Raw genomic sequence first — 5,955 nt, forward strand, 5'->3', positions numbered from 1 at the left:
AAGAAAACAAATAATAAAATTAAACTAAAATGAATACTTTGAATTTGAGTCAAATATCAAGCAGATAAATTTCCTCGTTCGAGACTTCTATGGCAGTAGTAAATATTTTTTATTAATTTTGCAGGATAAGCTATGTAAGGCAGAAAATGCTTACTAGAAAACAGTGTGGTTCAACGCTTAGTTACCCAAGAGTCAATCTAACTTCAGTATAAGAATATGAGGACCAAAAATAATGCAGAATGAAAACGAATCATATATAGGGTATCCATAAAATTATCTCTGGAGCAAAATGTGTTTAATACTATCAAGGAAAAGTTGATTAATGTTACACCAGTAGCGTCACTACCGGAGGGCGGAGGGGGGCGGTCCGGCAAGGGTGAACCCAAAGTGGATTTGAGAGTTGATGAAAGTCTTAACATTTTTCAAAATATATCTTACATTATATTTAAGCTATCACATTTCATCGCAAATGGAACACGGTATTACGGGGAGAAGGGGGGGGGGGAGGCTTATATTTTCACTTACGACAAATTTTCTAAAATTTTAATCTGTTTTTGTAAACTTTTGTTATGCCACATAAATAAAACTTTGTATCTGAAAATTGTATTAAAGGTTTTTTTGGGTGGGGGGGGGCGTAGGGGAGGGCTTACACCACATATTACCGCCCGGGGGTCACCCATTCTACCACATGTTAAGCATATGCACATAAAGGTTAAACTTTATCCATATTTTTAATATGTAGTAAATGGGGTTGTTTCCTTCAGTCAAAAGTACTACTTTTAGTCACTGAAATTGATAGAATGAGTAAAAAAAAATAACATGGACCCAGAAAATACTTTCATTTTCCCAACAGTTATTTTTAATTCATTTTTTAAAATGTCCGATTTTGAAAACAAGGCGTGGTCTTTATGAAGTCCCAAATGATGCAATTTGGCGCATCATTCTACCACGTTTCCACGTTATGATAATCAAGAAGCGAATAAAATATTGCGCTCTACGCTTGCTATCAACCATATCGTTGCTAATACACGTGAGTAAAGATGCGAATTAGATATTTTTCTCCGTGAATAGCAAACACTGAATGGCATTTCATCATTTGTGATGTCACACGACAGAAACGTAGACAATGAAAGCGCACCGATTTAAGTAATATTTTAAAAATATTAAACTTGAATAAATTATTTAAAAAAATGGTTAGATCCTATATTTTTAAACATGCTCTTTCAGAAAAAAATACTTTTAAAATTTTGGAAATGACCCCATTTCGATGCATGGCTTGTTTGTGGCGCGGTATATACATCCAAACGCTAATCAACCTCATCCTAGTTAGCATGTATGGAGTTGTAGAGATTTATTTTACACCCTGAATTTTCTCATCGATCTCAGGATTCTTGGAGGCCATGAAATAGACCCTGACTTACAATGCACTTGTTACTTAATCGAGTATCCTACGCTTTCTCTCTACGTACAACAAATTAAAACTGCTGTTAATAAAATTTGATGAGTTACTGATTTTTTCATTACATTATTAACTGACTGACTGACCTGACTCATGCCGTTAATTCGATATATTTTTTTAAAATCCAGAGTTCTTTCATGGATATCCTGAATAACTTGTTCGAAAACTTTTATTAAAACTTAAATAAAAGACTTGATTTTACAGTCGAGAAATCAAAACAATGCGGATTGCACTGCTTTCCTAATTAAGTTTGTCAATGCCCTTATACAAGTTCGTGAACGGTCGCTATTGGGCGAAATGAAGATTTTTTTTTCTGCTTATTGAACGTAAAAATAATTTTAGGCAGTGGTAGCTTTCTTGTAAACATTAAATTACAATTATTTTCTAGAGAGAAAGGCAAGGGCTTAAAAAAAAAGAAAATGAATAGGTGAACCGCATGCGTCCCGGGTTGGACCACACTGCTTCAAAACTTTCCGTAATAAAAGGATTTCATGTGATTCAGTCATGTTTCGCAAACCAATTTTCCTTGACGTCATACACGGAACCAATCAAATAATAGGATACAGTGGCAGAAGATGATGAGATGGGAGAGCCTGGCTCCCCCACATTTAATTCGATGAATCATCGGGAACCGCTAAAGCTACAGGTTGTAAAGTGGTCCAAATGGAATGAAGCGACTTATTCTGAAAAACAGTTGTTGTAAAAAAGTGCAACGATCTTTTAGTACACTCAAACTTGTTTCTATGCGGTCTTTTTTCAAGCGTTTTTCTTTTTTTTTCTTGTGCGGTATATTAAAATTTCAATCAGATTAGGATTTAATTGATGAAATTATTTTTAAAACGAGTGAGAGGTGGTACCTTCCAAGTGACAACATGGGCACCCCCACGGTAAGTCACTGTGACTTCCCAAAAATTTCCTTATACGGGAAATTTTGTCCGACTACTCGGCAAAAATTACTACTTGGTTCATTTCGATTTCGTTTAAATATTACAATTTTGTAAGTTTTTGGGTTTTTTCTACGTTAGACTTTGCAATCCCTCTCCACCGCATTAAAAAAAAAAAAATAACGTTGTTGCGAAAACAATTTTTTAAAGTTACTCGCGAAGTTTCGAAAAAAAAAAAAAATATGCGGTCCCTATCTACTGCATAAAAACAGGTTTGGGTGTATTAGGAAAAAAAAGTAAGACGATCAGAAATGTTTCGTGGTTTCCCTGAACCCCCCCCCCCCCCCGGCCTCAACAAAATAAAACACAGATTAATCAATATATTCTATTTCTTTATATTAATAAATTATAATAAGTAATAAAAACATAACGTATAAAATCACGCAAAAAACGTTTGATTTGAATGAAAGATATAAACTTTTGATTAGAGAAACAAACCCCGGAGAGTTGGGAAAACCCCGGAAATTTGGAGAGGGGAGCCCGAAAGGATTATTTCCACACGAAAATAAATAAAAAGTTTTGAAGTTTCTGAGTACGTTTAATTTTCAAAAGTTTGAAGTTTCTGAGGTTCATAAAAATCAAGTATTGGCTCATATTATCTTATTTTACACCCGTAGTTGAAAATTAGGAGGTCATTTGGTTAGCTTGTATGTTTACAAATAATAGATGATGAACTTCTCGCCTATTTGCTATATCCATTTGCTCGCCCATGTTCCACGTTATGATAATTTTCTCGTCCACGTTATGTTTTGCTTGGTAAATTTTTCTTAAAATTGGAATAGAAAAAGAACAAAATCGAATTTTCGAAAAATCGCTTCGAGGTGCACACCCCCATGCTATAAACTAATTGTGTGCCAAATTTTATGAAAATCGGCCGAAGGGTCTAGGCGCTATACGCGTCACAGACATCCAGACAGAGATCCAGATTTTCAACTTTATTATTAGTAAAGAAGATAAAGATACTCTTCTAAAACAAATACGTGCACAATACAATTATTTTCCGTTTTTTATAACTATCAATTTAATAAACCTGTAACGTGCATGACAGTTTGGGATTTCAGTTGTCACACACGTTTCAAATTTTATAACATTTACAAAAATTAATAATTAAGAAAAAACTAAGAATAATAAAATTGCGCATGTAACTTTTTTAATAGAGTATGCAAATAAGATTAAATTGACCAATGCTTGATTTTTTGATGCAGTTAATGAAAAAGAACTCTGAAAAGAAAAAAATAGTGTAAAAATAATCACACACGCTAAGGTGAAATCGCCCGAAAGTTTTTTCATTACAAGAACTGAAAGTGTTCGACATTTCTCACAAAATTTTGGCTCTGGAAGAAAAATGTTCTCTACCTTCCGAAGAAGAGAAAAGGGATCCACCATGGGGAATGTAAAGCTCGCGCCATATTTTCATAGCTTATCGAAAAATACTTTCCCACCACATTCCCCAAAGAAAAACAACATGGCAGCAAGAAATCGGCCACCCAGCCAGCCAGCAGAGCGTCGCAGTACTGTTCGTCATTCGGGTAGTAGGCAACTCAGACACGCACCGCCGAAAGGACATTGGACAGTGACCGAGTGAGAGAGGATTTTTTTTTTTTGAGATTTTGGAAGAAGAAAAAAACTCTGTGTATTTGACTTCTCGTCCATTTCATTTTATTTCATTTGGAGCCTTTATGGCTCGTTGGGTGCTGAAATCACACTGAGATCCCGACTAGTGCGCGGTAAAAAAAAAACTTTAAAGTGCTTCTGCCACTATTTACCTGAATTATTATTAAAAATTATCTCATTTTTCCAAATCTGACCATTGACCACCGTTTTTCGTCAGGGCAGCAGAGAGCCAAGGTTGGCCTCTTGTCAGTTATGCCAACGGGCCCATCTTGCCCCCCGAAAAAAGAAAAAGGGGGAAAAGAAGAGAAAAGGGGGGAAAAGAAAAAAGGGGAGGGAGAAAAGAAAAGGGAAAAAGAAAAAAAGGTGGGGGGGAGGGAGTAAAAAAATCAAAACTGCTTACTAGAAAACAATTGACTATTTTAAGGGCCATAAGAGTAAATATCAGAAGAGTAAATTGTACTTAATCTTTACGTTTTCTCTTATTCGGAGTTGGGGGGACTCCGAATAAGGACTCCGAAATCCCCTTTTTAATTCGTCTTTTTTTTTCCTTTCTTTTTTTTGCGTCACTGTCCCCCCCCCCCCCCCCCCAAGGCCCGAGTCCCTAGTTTCTGACTAGGCTGACATGGCCTCCCGTCGGGCCTGTTTTTCGCCCATCAACCACTTTATGGAAATAGCTCCCCCCCACCCCCCTCCTCTATGTCAGTTTTCGACAGTTTCATATTCATAGCCATTGGTTGGGGTTTGATTTGGAGGGGAAGGGGGCATTTTATTACCCGCTAACATCCTTCTGAAGGGCTAGAGAGGTGAAAAGTTCAAAGGCATGAACGTCTGTAGCAGTAAGGGAGACTTAGAGAGGTATTCATCCTAAAATATTTTTAAAATCATCAAATTCCTTTTTCCTCATTCTTTTAAACTTTTCTGATGCGGAATTAGAATATCGGGCTCATTTGTACAAGCCTCATATCCGAAAATATGTTCACGTTGTGAAAAAAAAAATGTTGGGATGTCGGAGGTTGCATACGAATCGTATTGCATATTTTCAAGAAACTTTCCGTATTACTTACAAGTTACATTCATTGATGTAAGATTTACAATGAAATTAAATATGTTTATGCATAACTGAAAGGATGCACTACAAACATTGTTTATCACTTTTTGATAACTACGAAAAGAAATTTAAAAAATGAAACGATCAAGTGATTAATTAACACATTAATCATCAGAAAAACAACTGTTTTCAATTTACTAAAGAAGCCTTTTATTCTAATCCTCCTACAACCAGAAACGTTGTTACTGATATGTAAATCGAGCCACCAACGGAGGAAAGTTCACTGTCCGTGAAATGTTAGGAACCAGTTTTTCGCCTAATTCAATAAAACAAGTGGGCGCGTCCATTAAATACGATTCTCTGCGTGTGGGCAGCTTAGAGATTCAGCTGATAGCAAGGTCGCATACTATTCTGAAACAGACCTCAAAAAACATAAATAACGCCAATGACTTGTCCGAATAGATTGATACTAAATTATTGACAGCTCAAAAACGATGGCCAACTCCCATGATTAAAAAAGGCACCAGTAGGGTTAAGATGTGTTCAAAACGTATGTTTGTGCTTTAGAAAAAGAAAGGGGGCCATGAGGTTAGATCTGGCAGAGTAATAAATGCAGGGCCATGTCGTGCTAATTGATTGCAACACATCTTTGGACATTTTTGACCCCCTTTGGGGAAGCTAACTTTCATTTTATTGAATTTTGTTGCGACTATTTCCGTATGAAATTTTCTTAAGTTGTTGCTTTTTTTTAACCCCCCCCCCCCCTCGAAAAAAGGTTTCAGCGCTATTTTGTTATTTGGAAGAAATCCTGCCTGAGTTTCATCGCAATTTATCGGGTTAGATGATATGATTGTTTGAAAAATAACACTGATAAAAACTAGTTCGGAAAA

Source organism: Uloborus diversus, unplaced genomic scaffold (assembly GCF_026930045.1).
Source record: "Uloborus diversus isolate 005 unplaced genomic scaffold, Udiv.v.3.1 scaffold_365, whole genome shotgun sequence".
Classification (NCBI taxonomy): domain Eukaryota; kingdom Metazoa; phylum Arthropoda; class Arachnida; order Araneae; family Uloboridae; genus Uloborus; species Uloborus diversus.